Here is an 18893-nt window from a genome sequence, read left to right as displayed (position 1 = left end):
CGCGCCGCCGCCAGCCGCCCGACGCCCCGGGCCGGCGGCGGGGACGCAGAAGCTCGGCGGCTGCGGAGTGAGGAGGGACCGCAGGCCCGCGCGGCGGAGGAGCGCCGGAGGCACCTGAGGAGCCGCGGAGGGGAAGGGGAGACGACAACACAACGCGGTGGGGGAGGGGCCTGCCGCGCGGGGCCTGCTCCGACCCGCACAAAAGGGACCGCGTCCCTCCCGCCCCAGTCCCACGAGAGCCCCACCGTCGCCGGCCTACGGACGCCGTGCTACCGAAACAGCCGCTCCCGGCCCTTCCGCGGATCCGACAGGACGTCAGGCCCCCGGCTCCGCCGCCCGCTGCTCCAACCGCGAGGACCAGACCTTCACCTGAGTCGGGTCCCGGCTAACACCGAGGCCATTTCAAACCCGTCAGCGCCAGGCGCATGCGCCAACTTCCCCCTCTTCCTCCACGCCTTCCCCCCCATCTCCGCGAGGAACGGCGCTTACGGGCTGACGTCGTACGAGCGCGCTCCCCCGCCCGCCTTCAATGCGCCCGCCGCCTGCGCTACGCAGCCAGCACTGGAGCGCGCCTGAGGAGAGTTACCTGAGCTTCCCACAACAATGAGCGGGCCGTGTCTCCGCGCCAGCTCCGAAGAGACGCCTTTTCGGAGGGTGGGCGGGGAAGAACCGGCGGTCACGTGACCCGGTCAGCCCGCCGCCATTTTGTACTTTTTCGCCTTTTTTGTGTGTGTTTTTTTTTCTTTTTTTCTTTTAGATCAGGTACTTAAAAGAGTGGACATAGCCTGTACTGTCTTCCTGGTTTTTTTTTTCTTTTAATTGAGATAAAATTCACTTACCGTGTAATTCACTGACTTAAATATTTTGTACAGTCCAGGGACCAATTTTTAAATTTTTTCCAGTGGCCTTTATACAGTCCTAAGGTTCTGTAGGCCATCGCCACCTCAACGCTTAAAAGAAGCACCTTACCCAGTAAGCAGTCGCTCTTTATTCCCTGCTACTGCCATGCCCTCACAGGCACTAGGCGGCTTTGTCTCCTGATGTGTATTTCCTAGGTACTCCGTGTTCATACAGGGTCTTTCGTGTCTGGCTTCTGTGGTGTCTACACGGAGCGTCTCTGGATCGGATTGCACCCCCACCCCACCCCCCAAACATGGAGCGACCCCTTCCGGTGGAAGCCGGTGGCGCAGGTGGTGAAAGACTCGACCGAGGCGGAACAAAGGAAATGGAAGTTTATTACCGTCACCTCAAGGGAGCGACCAGCAGGACCCCGAAGGAGAGAGTCTCTGCAAAGAGGCAGTGGGTGGGGACTGTTTTTAAAGGGGGTCAGATGAGGATTATGGCCACCTGCAGAATTCTCCCGTGTCTGGTATCTGTGACTAGGTTTAAGTAGCCCGTTGGCCAGTTAGGGCCTATGGGTGGGTGCATAGTTGAAGGTAGGTTCCCCTGTAGCCCAGCCCATCTGTATTCAGGTCGCCTGGTGGGCCTTTCTGAATTACACTGCTCTGGCCCGTTTGCCTAAAAGTGGCGTCTACAGCCTCTTTGACTTACTGTTTCTAAGTTTCATGAAGCAAGCCTCAGTACTTAATTCCATTTCATGGCTAAAACGAATCCTTCAAATGGCTATCATCACATTTGTTTATCCATTTGTCCTAAGACGATCGCTTAGGTTGTCTTCACTTTTTGCTGTTATGAATAATGTGGCTGTGAATATTCACATACAGGTTTGTGTGTGTGTGTGTCTGTGTGTTTTGAACTCTTGTTTTCAGTTCTCTTAAGTATATGCACTAGAGTGGGATTCCGAGTCACGTGGCAGTTCCATACTTCAGTTTTGAGAAATTGTCAACTTGTTCTCACAGTGGCTACACTAATTTAATTACCATACCCAGGGACGCCTGGGTGGCTCAGTGGTTGAGCGTCTGTCTTTGGCTCAGGTCATGATCCAGGGATCATGGGACATGATCCCGGGATCAAGTCCCACATCGGGCTTCCCACACAGAGCCTGCTTCTCCCTATGCCTGTGTCTCTGCCTCTCTCTCTCTCTCACGAGTAAATAAATAAAATCTTAAAAAAAAAAAAAATCTTGAGACACAGAGAGAAAAGTAGACTCCCTCCAGGGAGCCCCATGCAGGTCTCCATCCCAGGACCCAGGACGCTCAACCACTGAGCCACCCAGGTGTCCCATAAATAAAATCTAAAAAAAAAAAAAAAAAAAAGTTATCGTTATAGGTGTGCATGGGTGGCTCAGTCAGTTAAGTAGTTTTGGCTCATGTCACAATCACCTGAGTGGAAAGATCAAGTCCCATGAAGGCTCCATGCTTAGCAGGGAGTCTGCTTGAAGATCCTCTCCCTCTGCCCCTCCTTTTACTCTTGCATGTGTGCATGTGCTCTCTCTCTCTCAAATAAAGTATTTTTTTTAAGATTTTATTTATTTATTTGACACAGAGAGAATGAGAGTGCACATGCAGGGGGAGCCAGTAGAGAAAGAGGGAAAAGCAGGCTCCTCACTGAGCAGGGAGCCAGGTGTAGGGCTCTATCCCAGAACCCTGGGATCATGACCCAAGCTGAATGCAGATGTTTAACCACAGAGTCACCCAGGCACCCCTAAAATAAATCTTTTAAAACAAAACAAAGTTGTTCTTATAGTATCCTTGTGTGTGAAATGGATTTGACTAATCTCCCTAAAGACTAGCAAAGTTATCTTATTGACCATTTGTCTATCTTCTTTACAAAAATGTTTATTCATGTCCTTTGGCTCCCCCTCCCGAACCTTGGTGATTTTTGTGTGTGTGCAGTAAAAAAAGATATATATATGAACATAAAATTTGACATTTTAAACATTTCTAGAAGTGTATAATAATACGATGGCATTAAGTACATTTACAGTGTGGTACAACCATTACCTTTGCGCAATTTTAAATTTGGTTGTCTTTTTGACTTAGTCTAGAGTTCTAGTTCTGCATATTAAATCTTTATCAGAGATATGTTTTGCAGATATTTTCTCCCATTCTGTGGATTATCTTTTCACTTTATTAGTAGTATCATTTCATGCACAAAACACTGATTTTTGTTGAAGTTGAACTTAATCTCTATTTTTGTTATTTCTGTTTGGGAGGACAAATTTTCTGCTACACTTGGAGATTATTCTCACTGATCTAAGAATTAAACGAAGATGAGATAGATTAACAGATTAGATTAAAAAACAAGAAAAGTCAAGTTAATTACATAGATGTGGGACATCCACATAAACATTAGAGATTCCAAAGATAGTCCAGCAAAATGAGGTATATGTGTCATTCTGGATTAAGGAGAAGGAGGTAGGGGTCAGGGGCTTGAAAGGAAAGGAAGGTAATTCATAGGAAGAATAGAAAGAGTAAATATTTGGTAAATGTTTGCTGGGCCAGGGCAGCCCCGATGGCTCAGTGGTTTAGCGCCACCTTCCACTCAGGGTGTGATCCTGGAGATCCGGGATGGAGTCCCACGTCAGGTTCCCTGCATGGAGCCTGCTTCTCTCTCTGCCTGTGTCTCTGCCTCTCTCTCTCTGTGTGTCTGTCATGAATAAATAAATAAAATATTGGGCAGCCCCGGTGGCTCAGCAGTTTAGCACCGCCTTCAGCGCCATGTGTGATCCTGGAGTCCCAGGATCCAGTCCCATGTCGGGCTCCCTGTATGGAGCCTGCTTCTCCCTCTGCCTCTCTCTCTGTATATCTCATGAATAAATAAATAAAATCTTTAAAAAAATAAATAAATAAAAATAAATAAATAAAATCTTAAAAAAACAAAATTTTAAAAAATGTTTGCTGGGCCATCCAGAAACAATGGGGCAAAGAGATAAAAAAGTCTTGCTAATTTCCTCCCTAAGGGCACTTGGGTGGCTCAGTGGGTTGGGCTCTGCCTTCAGCTCAGGTCATGATCCCAGCCTCCTGAGATCAAGCCCTATGTTGGGCTCCTTGCTTAGTAGGGAAGCTGTTTCTCCCTCTCCTTCTGCCCCTCCCTGTGCTCATTCTCTCTCTCTCTCTCTCTCAAATAAATAAATAAAATGTTAAAAAAAAAAAAAAACACCCAACATGAGGCTCAACTCACAACCCTGAGACCAAGAGTTGCATGCTCTTCCAACTAAGACAGCTAGGTTCCCCAGTAGTTGGAATTTTGATAGGGATTTCATTGAATTTGTAGACCAATTTAGGGAGTATTGTCATCTTAACAATATTATCCATTTCATGATTAGAGGATCTTTTCTCTTTAATTATTTAATTATAAATTATTTAATTACAAAATTAATTAAATTTAATTATACAATTAAATAAATTTAAATTTTTTAATTTTTATGTTTTAATATATTTTACTTATTTTATTATTTTTTTAAAGATTTGTTTATTAATGAGAGACACAGAGAGAAAGGCAGAGACATAGGCAGAGGGAGAAGCAGGCTCCCTATGGGGAGCCCGATGTGGGACTCGATCCTGGATCCTGGATCCTGGGATCAGGCCCTGAGCTGAAGGCAGATGCTCAACTGCTGAACCACCCAGGTGTCCCTATTTTACCTATTTATTTGACAGAGCATACAAGTAGTGGGTGGTGCTGAGGGAGAGCAAGAGGGAGAAGCAGACTTCCTGCTGAGCATGGAGCCTGACGTGGGGTTCTATCCCAGGACCCCAATATCATGACCTGAGACCTAGTCATATGTTTAACTAACTGGGCGGACCAGGTAGTCCATTCATCATTGTTTTTTTATTCCTCAAATTTTAATTATTTTTTTATTATTTTAAAAAGATTTTATTTATTCATGAGAGACAGAGAGAGAGGCTGAGGGAGAAAAGCAGGCTCCATGTAGGAAGCCCGATGTGGGACTCGATCCCGGGTCTCCAGGATCAGGCCCTGGGCCGAAGGCAGCACTAAACCGCTGAGCCACCCGGGCTGCCCATTATTTTTTTTTTAAGATTTATTTATTTATTCATGAAAGACACAGAGAGAGACAGAGACATAGACGGAGGGAGAAGCAGGCTCCTCGAAGGAAACCTAATGTGGCACACGGTCCCGGATCATGCCCTGAGCCGAAGGCAGATGCTCCACCACTGAGCCACTCAGGCGTCCCTATGTAGGCCATTTTAAAAAAATCTTTTTGGGGGCAGTGCTTGGATGGCTCAGTTGATTTAGCATCCAACTCTTGATTTCGGCTCAGTTCATGACCTCATGGGTCTTGGAATCGAGCCCCACTTTGGGCTCTGCAGTTGGCAGGGAGCCTATTTGAAGATTCTTTCCATTTGTTCCTCCCTCCACTGGCTTTTTTTTTTTATTTATTTATTTTATTTATCTCCACTGGCTTTGACTCATGTGCTCTCTCTCTCTCTCTCTCTAAAATAAATAAATAAATCTTTTAAAAAAACTTTTTTTTTTTTTCTTTTTAACAAGGTGCCTGGCTGGCTTAGTCAGTAGAGTGTACAACTCTTGATCTTGGGGTTTTTGGTTTGAACTCCACGTTTGATGTAGAAAATACTTAAAAATAAAATCTTAAAAGGAGTGCCTGGGTCACTTGGTTGGTTGAAGGTCTGCCTTCAGTTTAGGTCAGGATCCCCGGAGTCCTGGGATAGAACCCAGTGCTTCCCTGCTGAGTAGGGAGTCTGCTTCTCCTTCTCCCTCTGCTTGTGCATGCTCTCTCTCTCTGTCTCTCAAATCAATAACTAAAATCTTAAAAAAAAAATAAAATCTTAAAATATCTTTTTTTCAATGGAAAGAAGGATTTACTTATTTAAAGTAGGCTCTACCGGGATCACTGGGTGGCACAGCGGTTTAGCGCCTGCCTTTGGCCCAGGGCGCGATCCTGGAGACCCGGGATCGAATGCTACCTCGGGCTCCCGGTGCATGGAGCCTACTTCTCCCTCTGCCTGTGTCTCTGCCTCTCTCTCTCTCTGTGTGACTATCATAAATAAATAAAAATTTAGAAAAAATAATAAAGTAGGCTCTACCCCCAAAGGGGGCTTGAACTCATGACCTGTAGATTAAGAGTCACATGTTCTCCCAACTAAGCACCCTTTGTGTAGGGGATTTTTTATCTTTTTCACTCAAGCAATGCTGCAATAAACAACTTCATACTTAGGTCATTTCTCTCATAAAATTATGTCAGTAGAATATATTCCTAAAAAAAAAAAAAAAAGAATATATTCCTATAAGTAGGATTGCTTGGTCAACAGATCGTGTGAATTTACAATTTTTTAATGCATATTGCCAACTTGACTTCCATAAATTTATACATCTTTACACACCTACTAGCAATGTATGAGAGCGTCTGTTTTCCCCTACACTTGCCAATAGTATATTTTCAAACTTTTAAGCCTGCTCACCGGTGAATAACACTGCTTCTGTTATCTCTTTCTGTGTAACAAACTGTCACAAAATGTAGTAGCTTAAAATAACAGTTTGTTTTTTTTTTTTTTTTAATTTATTCAAGAGAGACACAGAGAGAGAGAGAGGCAGAGAGCCTGGAGCCTGACATGGGACTCCATCCCAAGTCTCCAGGATCACACCCTGGGCTGAAGGTGGTGCTAAACCTCTGAGCCACCGGGGCTGCCCAAATAACAGCTTCTTAATATCTGTTGGCTCTGTGGGATGATGGAGCTCAGCTAGATGGTGATGGCTTAAGGTCTCTAATTTGCTTGCAGTCGGATGGTAGCTGAACTGGAGTCATCTGATCCTGGCCTGTCCAAGGTGATTTCTTGGTTCACACATCTGGCACTAAAGTGCTCCTGTACTCTAAGCCTCTCTAGCACAGCAGCCTGGCCTTCTTTCATAAGAGCTCAGGCCCCGAAAGTAATGAAGGGGATAATGTCAGCTCAGTTTGAATGAGGTGGAAGAAGAGATGTCAGCTTTCAATGCACAAAGAGGGGGGAAAGGGGATGATGGCCTTCTTTGGCATCCTAATGTAGTTTTGGTTAGCATTTCTTTCAATATGAGTGAGGCTATCTTTTCTTTTTTTCAAAAAATATTTTATTTATTTGAGAGAGAGAGGGAGAGAATGAGCAGTGGAGAGAGGGAGAAGCAGATTCCCTGCTGAGCAGGGAGCCCCAAGTGGGGCTCCATCCCAGGACGGGATCATAATCCAAGCCTAAGGCAGATGCTTAACCGACTAAGCCACCCAGGTGCCCTTTCCTTGAGCATAGTTTTAATTTTTTTTAATGATTTTTATTTATTTATTCATGAGACACACAGAGAAACAGAGACATAGGCAGAAGGAGAAACAGGCTCCCCACAGGGAACCTGATATGGGACTCAATCCCAGGACCCTGGATCACGACCTGAGCCAAAGGCAGAGACTTGACCACAGAACCACCGAGGCGTCCCTTCCTTGAGGATCTTAACTGTCTTGATGTTAGAGGCAAAAGGTAACGGCTTCACATTAGCCCGACCTCCAAGATCCTGTAAAAATCTCTTTGGAAACTTCCTTTATCTTCACCTCCTACCCCCCAAAGATACAAATTAGCAATCATCCTCCAAGCTTATGGCCCCTTGATATACATCTGAAGGGTCTCATGACTAAGATTCTACTAAACAGAACTAAATGAACTTTCCTAACAACAGCTAGCCCCTCAAGGTCCTAGAAACCTTGCTTGCCTCTCAAATTCCTTAGAGACTTACACTATCCCTAACTTCCTCTCAACTTGAAAGTATGTAATCAGCCACTCCTCATGACCTCAGTACAGCTCTTTCTGCCCATAGGTCCTGTGTCTATGCTTTAATAAAACCATCCTTTTTGCACCGAAGATGTCTCAAGAATTCTTTCTTGGGGTGCCTGGCTGGCTCAGTTGGAGGAGCATGCGACTCTTGGTCTCGGGGCCATGAGTTCAAGCCTCATGTTGGTTGTGGAGATTGCTTAAATAAATAAAACTTAAAAAAAAAAAAAAAAAAGAATTCTTTCTTGACTTTTGCTCCAAACCTCAACATTTTCAGATCAGTTTGTTTTGGAATTCTGTTCTGTTCTACCGATCTGTTATTCATCACACTAGTACCATATTCTACAATCACTGTAGCTTTATAAAATATTTTATATTTGTAATATTGAGTAGAACTACTCTCCCTTTTCCCCTGACCCCTGGATATTTTGGGCTATATTTATCTATTCCATATGAACATTTTTTTAAAGATTTTATTTATTTATTTATTTATTTATTTATTTATTTATTTGAGAGAGAGAAAGCATAGGTGGGAGGAGGAGGAGAAGCAGATTCCCTGCTGAGCAGGGAGTCAGATGCAGGGCTCATTCCCAGGACCCCAAGATCATGACCTGAGCTGAAGGCAGATGCTTAACCAACTGAGCCACCCAGGTGACCCTCATATGAACTTTAAAGTTGAGTTTGTCCAGTTCCCTCCAAAATATCCTGAAGGTGGTATCTTTATCAGGATTTCTGTAAATGAATAACCTAAATTAGTGATAATTCATTATCAGCCAGCCTTGAATCCAACCACCAGTGATATTATCTCCTTTATACTCCAACTTTTTTTAAAAACTTTATTTATTTTTAAGTAATCTCTATCCCCAAGCGGGCCTCCAATTCACTACTCTCCTGTCCAAGTACTAACCAGACCCAACCCTGCTTAGCTTCCGAGATCAGAGGAGATCAGGTGCGATCAGGGTGGTATGGCTGTAGACTCGAATTCACTACTCTGAGATCAAGAGTCTTATGCTCTTCCAAGTGAGCCAGCCAGGCCTCCCATTATTCCAAGGTTTTTTGTTTATTTGTTTTGGTTTTTTATTTTTTTTAAGATTTTATTTATTCATGAGAGACACAGAGAGAGAGAGGCAGAGACACAGGCAGAGGGAGAAGCAGGCTCCATGCAGGGAGCCGGATGCAAGACTCTATCCCAGGACTCCGGCATCATGCCCTGAGCCAAAGGATGATGCTCTGAGCTACCCAGGCGTCCTTTGCACACATGCAAGAGAGCACAAGAGTGGGGGGAGGATAAAGAGAGAGAATCTTTCAAGCAGACTCCCCACTGAGTGCTCCATCCTCTCTACCCATGAGATCATGATCTGAGCCAAAAGGAAGAGTGGGCTGCTCAATCAACTAAGCTACTCAGGCACCCTTGAAATATAATTTTTTAAAAAAGATTTTATTTACTTACTCGTGAGAGACAGGCAGAGACAGGAGAAGCAGGAGCCTGATATGGGACTCGATCCGAGACTCTGGGATCATGACCTAAACCAAAGGCAGCCGCCCAACTGCTGAGCCACCGAGGCATCTGAACACTTCTTTTTATTTTTTAAAGATTTTTATTTATTCACACACACACACACACACACACACACACACACAGAGGCAGAGGGAGAGGGAGAGGGAGAAGCAGGCTCCATGCAGGAAGCCTGATGCAGGACTCAATCCCAATACTCAATCCCAGTACTCCAGGATCACACCCTGAGTCAAAGGCAGAGGCTCAACAGCTGAGCCACCCAGGCTTCCCTAGCTAAAACTTTTTAAAACAAGATTATAAGGCAGCCCTGGTGGCTCAGCGGTTTAGTGCTGCCTTCGGCCCAGGGCGTGATCATGGAGACCTGGGATCGGGTCCTGCGTCAGGCTCCCTGCATGGAGCCTGCTTGTGTCTCTGCCTCTCTCTCTGTGTCTTTCATGAATAAATATTTAAAAAATAAATAAATAAAACAAGATTATACAGATCTTCGGAATGATCGTAAATTCTAGTTGCTTAGATGTGTGTAAATAATCATTTTTTGAAAGTGATTGTGACGAAAGAAGAAATGGTGGTGCTAGGAGAGAGATGTAAAGGCTGAAGAGCAGTTTCTTATCTGTTTTATGATGCCAGAGACCTAGAATCTTTTAAGATTTTATTTATTAGAGAGAGAGAGAGAGAGAGAGAGAGAGAAATGTCTCCCTTTTTTAAAAAATATTTTATTTATTCATGAGATACATACACACAGAGAGGGGCAGAGACACAGGCAGAGGGAGAAGCAGGCTCCATGCAGGGAGCCTGATGTGGGACTCGTTCCTGGGACCCCAGGATCACACCCTGGGCTGAAGGCAGGCACTAAACTGCTGAGCCATCCAGGGATCCCCTAGGGACTAGAATCTATTTAAATATTACTAAGGAGGATCTGTTATTGAGATTGAAGTTACAGGCAAAGAAGAAATAGCTCCCTCCTGAAGAATTGAAGTCCCTGAGAAAGCTAGATGGGACAGAGGCGAGAGTTCATGTAGAGGGATTAATCTTTGATTGGAAGAAGGACATTTCCGTCATTGGAATGGGAAGCAGAAGGTGGGTTCAGGTGGAGATAGAAGATTCATAAGCTATAAAAAAAAAAAAAGATTCATAAGCTATAGATGGGAAAAGGAGAGGATTTTTGGTCTGTGGCTTCAACTACTCTGAGGAAAAAGGCAGTCAATGATTGAGAACAAATGGGGTTCAAAGGTGTACACAGATTGGATGGTTTAGAAAAACAATATTGTAGGCCTCATCGACACTGGCAATTGTGACTCTGTGATGAAGTGGGGATTCTATAGCATGCCAGGGGACCTTTGCATCACACAGCCTCGGGAAGTAAAAAGGCTTCTTGGCCATATGCCATGTGACTGTGCTTTCTTTACCTAGGAACATATGGAATTAATAACCTGCAGTAGGCAAGCAAGGCCTAGGTTGTTCTATTTTTGTGCAATAATTTACACGTAATAACCAAAGAAAGAGCACAAGAACATAACATTTTCCTTGGAACTTTATACTATGCGCTAGGTTGTGACAGTTTTGGGGTGCCTTGCATTATCTGTTAAAGAATAGAGAAACTCGGGACACCTGGGTGGCTCAGCAGTTGAGCTTCTGCCTTCGTCTCAGGGCGTGATCCTGGAGTCCTGCATGGGGCTTCCTGCAGGGAGCCTGCTTCTCCCTCTGCCTTGTTGCCTCTCTTTCTCTCTCTCTCTCTCTCTCTCTCATCTCTCATCTCTCTCTCTGTGTGTCTCTGTCTCTCATGAGTAAATAAATAAAATCTTCAAAGAAAAAAGAATAGAGAAACCCCATCTTTCTGTGGCCCAATAATAAAGGAAGGTTGCATATGATCACCCGTCCTGAGCATAAAAGACAAAGGCCATCACAAAGTGGAGAGAGAGTGACCAAATCATCTGACAGAGTAGCTCCCTTACTCTGAATCACTCAAGATGGAGCAGGTAGGGGTGGTTGGAAGAAAGCAGAAGTTAGGAGTATAGGCTGAGGAACCAGAATGCCTTGGTTCAAACTTGGCTCCTGCTCTTAACAGCTGTGGTAATGCTGGGCATGCCAGTTACATTTTCTGTGCTTTCTTTTTTTTTTTTTTTAATTTTATTTATTCATTCATGGAAGACACACACACAGAGAGAGGCAGAGACACAGGCAGAGGGAGAAGCAGGCTCCATGCAGAGAGCCTGATGGGAGACTCGATCCCGAGACTCCAGGATCATGCCCTGGGCAAAAAGCAGATTCGCAACCGCTGAGCCACCCAGGGATCCCAATTATTGGAAAGTTTTAAAGGAAAATTTTAAGTATGTTTGGAATTACTTTGGTATGCATCTACCTTTTCAAGTAAAAAAAAAAAAAAAAAAAAAAAAAAAAATTTTAGGGATCCCTGGGTGGCGCAGCGGTTTAGCGCCTGCCTTTGGCCCAGGGCGCGATCCTGGAGACCCGGGATCGAATCCCACGTCAGGCGCCCGGTGCATGGAGCCTGCTTCTCCCTCTGCCTGTGTCTCTGCCTCTCCTTCTGCCTGTGTCTCTGCCTCTCTCTCTCTCTGTGTGACTATCATAAATAAATAAAAATTAAAAAAAAAATTTTAAAGACTTAATGAAAAATACCTCTTCATTACTATTAATTTTTAAAAAATATTTTATTTATTTATTCATGAGAGACACACACAGAGCGAGAGAGGCGGAGACACAGAGGGCGAAGCAGGCTCCATGCTTCTGGGACTCAATCCCAGGTCTCCAGGATCAGGCCCTGGGCCATAAAAAGGTAGCGCTAAACCGCTGAGCCACCCAGGCTGGCCTCTATTTTTTTTTTTTTTTAAGATTTTATTTATTTATTTGACAGAGAGAGAGCCACACACAAGAAGGGAGCAACAGGCAGAGGGAGAGGGAGAAGCAGTCTCCTCACTGAGCAACTAAGCAGGGAGCCCAATGTGGGACTGTATCCCAGGACTCTGAGGTCATGACCCAAATCAAAGGCAGATGCTCAACCGACTGAGACACCCAGGTACCTCCTCATCATTACTATTAAAATGATATTATTTTGGGGGGCACCTGGGTAGCTGAGTCTTTTTAAGTGGCCAACTCCTGATTGCAGCTCAGGTCATGTTCTCAAGGTTCTGGGATCAAGCCCCATGTTGATTCAACACTCAGTCAGGAGTTTGCTTGAGGATTCCCTCTCCCTCTACCCCTCTTGTTCCTGCATATGCACTCTCACTCAAATAAATAAATAAAAATTTAAAAACCAATAATACTATTTTGGACATATTAAGTTAAATAAAATACACAATTAGAAATAATTTTATTTATTTTAACTTTTAAAAATAAAAATTTTTCTTAAAGATTTTATTTATTCATGAGAGACACACACAGAGAGGCAGAGACACAGGCAGAGGGAGAAGCAGGCTCCATGCAGGGAGCCCGATGTGGGACTCGATCCCAGGTCCTCAGGATCACACCCTGGGCTGCAGGCGGCGCTAAACCACTGCGCCACCAGGGCTGCCCTAATTTTACTTTCTAATTTAACTTTTTCTTCTATTTACATACACTTTTTTAATAAAAAAAATTTTTTTAAAGATTTTATTTATTCATGAAAGACAGAGAGAGAGAGGCAGAGACACAGGCAGAGAGGGAAGGAGGCTCCATGCCGGTAGCCCCATATGGGACTCGATCCTGGGTCCCCGGGATCACCTCCTGAGCCAAAGTCAGACGCCCAACTGCTGAGCCACCCAGATGTCCCTCTTTCTTACCTTTTTAATGTACTATCCTATATAAAGTTTTAATTACAAATAGAACTCTCATAGTTTTCTTTTTTTTTTTTTTAATAGATTTTATTTATTCATTTGAGACAGCATGAGCTTGCGGAAATGAAGAGGGAGAAGAAACAGACTCCCCACTGAGCCGGGAGCTTGACATGGGGCTCCATCCCAGGACCCTGAGATCATGACCTGAGTTGAAGGCAGACACTTAACCATCTGAGCCATCCTGGTGCCCCCCTCAATTAGTTTTTTATTGGACAGTGCTATTCTATATCTTGATTATTGTTACAGAACTATATACATTTGTCAAAACTCAGAGAACACATGTAAAGGTAAAATTCTGCTGTATGTAAATTATGCCTCAATAAACATAAGTTTTAACGGTTGCCTGGCGATCTCAGTCAGTAGAGATGTGACATTCAATCTTGAGGTCAAAATTCTAGTCCCCGGACGCCTGGGTGGCCAGTGGTTGAGCTTCTGCCTTTGGCTCAGGGCGTGATCTCGGATCTGGGGATCGAGTCCCACATGCTTTCTGCATGGAGCCTGTTTCTTCCTCTGCCTGTGTCTTTGCCTCTCTCTGTGTGTCTCTCATGAATAAATAAATAAAATCTTTAAAAGAAAAATTCTAGTCTAATGTTGGGGATAGAGATTACTAAAATAAATAAATACATTTTTTAAAGATTTTATTTATTTCAGAGAGAAAGAGTGAGAGAGAGAGAGAGAGAGAGAGACAGAAGGAGCAGGGGAGAGGGGCAGAGGCAGAAGCAGACTCCCCCATGAGCAGGGAGCCTGATGTGGGGCTTAATCCCAGGACCCTGAGATCATGACCTGAGCTGAAGGCAGATACTTAACTGACTCAGCCACCCAGGCACCCCAATAAATAAATATGTTACTTTTTAAAAAGATTTTATTTATTCATGAGAGACAGAGAGAGAGAGGCAGAGACATAGGCAGAGGGAGAAGCAGGCTCCTTGTGGGGAGCCTGATGCCGAACTTGATTCTAGGACCCTGGGATCACACCCTGAGCCAAAGGCAGACCTCATCACTGAGCCACCCAGGTGCCCTTAAATAAATAAATCTTTAAAAAATGTTTGAAAAGGGCAGCCTGAGTGGCTTAGCGGTTTTGCGCCGCCTTGATCCTGGAGACCCTGGATCGGGTCCCACATCAGGCTCCCTGCATGGAGCCTGCTTCTCCCTCTGCCTGTGTCTCTGCCTCTCTCTCTCTCTCTCTCTCATAAATAAAATTTAAAAAAATGTTTGAAAGAAAATAAAAATCTTGTTTGAAAAATGCTTTTGAATACCTGTTTCTTAAAATTCTTTTCATTCACGTCTTATGAAATAGCCTGGTAACAAATTTGGTACCTGGCAAGGAGAGGGGATTTTCCTTGATCTTTGGCCACTTATTTTTCTTTAAACTGCCAGAAAGGGCTGATTAGAAAGAGAATGTAAAGTGTTGGCAAGAGAATTATTGAAATCAGGAAATAAGCCAGAGAAGGAAAGATTGTATATGAGGAAGGATCAACGGAGACTCTAGTGAGGTAGAAAAAGTGCTGTGGAAACAGCTCCCAAACAGAGCAGATAGGAGGTTGAGGTCATGATGTGAGATATTTGAGCTAATGATTTTGGAAGGGATGCTATATTCCATTCTGTGACTGGAAAAAGGAGGTTCAAGTGAAGGAGAGAGAAGGTGCCCAGATAAGATCAAGGAACTGAGCACTACATATTAACTAACCAGAATTTAATTAATTAATTAATTAATATTATTTTGAGATAGAGAACAGGGGAGGGGGAAGAGGGAGAGGGAGAGAGAAACCGAAGCAGACTGCGTGTGAGCACAGAGCCCCATGTGGGGCTCGATCTCACAACCCTGAGATCACGATCTGAGCAGAAACCAAGAATTGGGTACTTAACCAACTATTCTACCCAGGAGCCCCACCAACTAGAATTTAAATAAACATTTGGAAACTAACTAACTAAATAAATAAATATTGGTATCTCTGAGTGTAGAAAAAAAAATAAGACATTTGAGCTGATATGAGAACTACAGGAAGGATCTAGCCATGTGAGAATCTGAAGGTAGGGATGAAGCAAAGGTACAAAGGGTTTGAGTTAAGAGTTTGGCCTCTTCAAGGAACTATATAGCTCACGGTGGCTGGAGCCTGATAAATGAGAGCAGACAGGTTGGCAGGAGCTGGATTCCCAGAGCTTTACAGACTAAGTAGGGAGTTTGGTTTTATATTAAATGCAGTGGAAAGCCATAGAGGTCTTTTAAGTAGAGAAATACCATGATCTGAGATCTGTTTTTATTTTTAATTTAATTTAAAATTTTTTTAAGAAAAGATTTTATTTATTCATGACAGACATAGAGAGGTAGAGACGCATGCAGAGGGAGAAGCAGGCTCCATGTAGGGGGCCTGATGTGGGACTCGATCCCAGAACTCCGGGATCACACCCTGAGCCAAAGGCAGATGCTCAACTGCTGAGCCACCTAGGCATCCCATTAATTTTTATTTTTTTATTTTTTTTAATTTATTTTTTTATTATTTATTTATGATAGTCACAGAGAGAGAGAGAGAGAGAGAGAGAGGCAGAGACACAGGCAGAGGGAGAAGCAGGCTCCATGCACCGGGAGCCCGACATGGGATTCGATCCCGGGTCTCCAGGATCGCGCCCTGGGCCAAAGGCAGGCGCCAAACCGCTGCGCCACCCATGGATCCCAATTTTTATTTTTTAAAGAGATTTTTAGTTATTTGACAGAGAGAGTGAGAGAGCACAAGCAGAGGGAGCAGCACAGGGAGAAGCAGGTTCTCCTCTGAGCAGGGAGGCCGATGCAGGGTCCTGGGAGATCATGATCTGAGCCTAAGGCATACACTTAACTGATGAGCCACCCAGGCACCCCTATTTTTTATCATTTTTAAAAAGATTTATTGATTTATTTGAGAAAGAGAGAGAGAGAGGGATGCCTGGGTGGCTCAGCGGTTTAGCACCGCCTTCAGCCCAGAGCCTGATCCTGGAGACCTGGGATCTAGTCACCCATTGGGGTCTCCTCAGGGAGCCCGCTTCTCCTCTGTCTCCTCTCTCTCTCTCATGAATAAATAAATAAATAAATAAATAATCTTTTTAAAAAATTTAAAAGTTGATTTAAAAAAAAGAGAGAGAGAGAGAGCACACCCAAGGCGGGAGAGAAGGAGAGGGAAACTCGAGGAGACTGTACCAAGGGCAGTGCCTTGGTGGAGCTCCAACTCACAACCCTGAGATCAAGACCTGATCTGAAATTAAGAGTTGGTCTCTCAGGGTGCCTGGGTGGCTCAGTCAACTGAGGATCTGCCTTTGTTTTTGTTTTTTGTTTTAATTTTTTTTAACACTTTTTTTTAAAATAAATTTTTATTTATTATTTATGATCGTCACAGAGAGAGAGAGAGGCAGAGACATAGGCAGAGGGAGAAGCAGGCTCCATGCACTGGGAGCCCGACGTGGGATTCGATCCCGGGTCTCCAGGATCATGCCCTGGGCCAAAGGCAGGCGCCAAACCGCTGCGCCACCCAGTGATCCCCGTTTTAATTTTTTATTTATTTATGATAATCACAGAGAGAGGGAGAGAAAGAGAGACAGACAGAGGGAGAAGCAGGCTCCATGCCGGGAGCCTGATGTGGGATTCGATCCCGGGTCTCCAGGATCTCACCCTGGGCCAAAGGCAGGCGCCAAACCGCTGCGCCACCCAGGGATCCCAGGATCTGCCTTTGGTTCAGATCATGATCCAGGGTCCTGGGATGGAGCTCCAATTAGGGCACCCTGCTCAGTGAGGAGTCTGCTTCTCCCTCTCTCTTACCCTTCCCCTGCATAAGCTCTCGATAGCTGTCTATAGCTGTCTCTTTAAAATGAATTAAAAAAAAAAAGATTGGTCTGTCAACCAACTGAGCCACCCCAGCACTCCTGAGATCGGCTTTTAAAAGATTACACAAATCTTGGGAAGCCTGGGTGGCTCAGTGGTTTAGTGCCGCCTTCAGCCTGGGGCATGCATGATCCTGGAGTGTCGGGATTGAGACCCAGGTTCGAGTCCCACATCCAGCTCCCTGCACGGAGCCTTCTTCTCCCTCTGCCTCTCTCTCTCTTTAATAAATAAATAAAATCTTTTAAAAAAAATTACACAAATCTTTTAAAAGATCTTGGATGGCTTAGTTGGTTAAGCATCCTACGGAGCCAAATAAATAAATAAATAAATAAATAGGCTGTTGTCTAGAGAGTATTAAGATACAGAATCTAGAAACTGTCACTAGAGGAAAGAAACAGTATATTTGGCCTGAAGATTAAAAAAACATGATACTTGTCTTGTGAGGTGGATTTTTAGTTACAACATTCATTGAACTGTTTAGCAGGAGCAAAATAATAGAAAAGAATACTTACTTTTGTATAAAGACAAAGTTGATAGGTGGGTCAGGAGAGTAGGTCATCCTAAGTGGAGTTTCTTGTGTTTTGCTGTTCTGACATTACTTAGTGTGATGCCCATGTTTGTATGGTCAGCCTAACTCTCATATCTGCCTTTTTAAAAAGATTTTATTTATTTATTTACTCATGAGGGACAGAGAGAGAGAGAGAGAGAGAGAGAGAGAGAGAGGCAGAGGAAGAAGCAGGCTCCACGCAGGGAGCCTGACATGGGACTTGATCCCGGGTCTCCAAGAACTCACCCTGGGTTGAAGGCGGTGCTAAGCCGCTGTGCCACCCGGGCTGCCCCATATCTGCCTTTCAACCAGCCAGGAATAAGGTGGAAAATGTAGTCTCTAGGTGCCCAGGTAAACCTGAGGAGGAGTTCTGGTCAGGGAGGGAGTTGTTCCCATTACTAGAAGGAAGAGAAATACCAGATGCTACATCAGGGGAGTTGGGTTTCAGATCAATCAATCAATAAATTTTTTTAAAAGATTTTATTTATTTATTCATGAGAGACACAGAGAGAGAGAGAGAGAGAGAGGCAGAGACACAGGCAGAGGGAGAAGCAGGCCCCATGCAGGGAGCCCGATGTGGGACTCGATCCGGGGTCTCCAGTATCACACTCCTGGAGGAAGGCAGGCGCTAAACCACTGAGCCACCCAGGGATTTCTAATCAATTAATTTTAAACTCTACACCCAACATGGGACTTGAACTCACAACCCTGAGATTAGGAGTCACATGATCTAGCAACCGGACCAGATTACATGAATTTATTTTTTTATTTTTTTTTTCAGATTACATGAATTTAAAGTAATTTATTACATTGTGATATTTGCTATAATATCACTAAAAGCCTATTAATTTTTTTTCACTTCAGGTTTTATTAAATACATTAGGATGTGAACTTTAAAATACTGTTAGCATACTGTGTTCAGAATTGTTTATTAAAATAACAAAAAATGTATGGGAGGGCATGAGTTAGTCTTGATCCAAGTTGATTTAAAGCTTTGACAATTACTAGGTTAAACTTCAGAATTAATCTGTAAAGTGAGGTTGGTAAAAGTCCTTACTTAATAGCATTACTGTGGGAGTTAAATAATTTATATAAAATTCAAGGGTTTTGGTACAAAATTAGGGTTTTGTTTTTTTTAAAGATTTGACTTATTTATTCACGAGAGACAGAGAGAGAGACAGAGAGAGAGAGAGAGAGAGAGAGAGGCAGAGACACAGGTGGAGGGAGAAGCAGGCTCCATGCAGGAAGCCTGACGTTGGACTATCTGGGGACTCCAGGATCACGCCCCGGGCGGAAGGCAGGCGCTAAATTGCTGAGCCACCCAGAGATCCCAAAATAAGGGTGTCAAAGGGGTGTCTGCTTGGCTCAGTCAGTAGAGCATGTGATTCTTAATCTCAGGGTCATGAATTCAAGCCCCACATTGGACATGGAGCCTACTTAAAAAATAAAAAAAGACCCTCCAAAGTGTAAAAAAAAAAAAAAAAGTAAG

General features: G+C 44.0%; 1 protein-coding gene and 1 long non-coding RNA gene across 9 annotated transcripts in view; one reads left to right on the top strand and one right to left on the bottom strand.

Annotated features, from left to right (window-relative positions):
* The window catches only part of CCAR1 (cell division cycle and apoptosis regulator 1), a 61606-nt gene extending 60497 nt beyond the window's left edge, over positions 1–1109 (bottom strand). For 2 of the 7 annotated variants that reach the window (XM_072823368.1, XM_072823370.1), the window contains exon 1: positions 587–633. The gene's annotated coding sequence lies outside the window, so the exon portion shown is untranslated. Of the gene's footprint in view, positions 1–245; positions 481–586; positions 634–969 lie in introns of those variants that run through there. The other 5 variants (XM_072823365.1, XM_072823362.1, XM_072823367.1 and 2 more) reach the window with 5 other exon arrangements.
* Positions 1–18893, top strand: part of LOC140631935 (uncharacterized) — a 105300-nt gene that overhangs the window by 73372 nt on the left and 13035 nt on the right. The window lies entirely within an intron of this gene.

Source organism: Canis lupus, chromosome 4, assembly GCF_048164855.1.
Source record: "Canis lupus baileyi chromosome 4, mCanLup2.hap1, whole genome shotgun sequence".
NCBI classification, from domain to species: Eukaryota; Metazoa; Chordata; class Mammalia; order Carnivora; family Canidae; genus Canis; species Canis lupus.
This window is presented reverse-complemented; position numbering and strand designations above follow the sequence as displayed.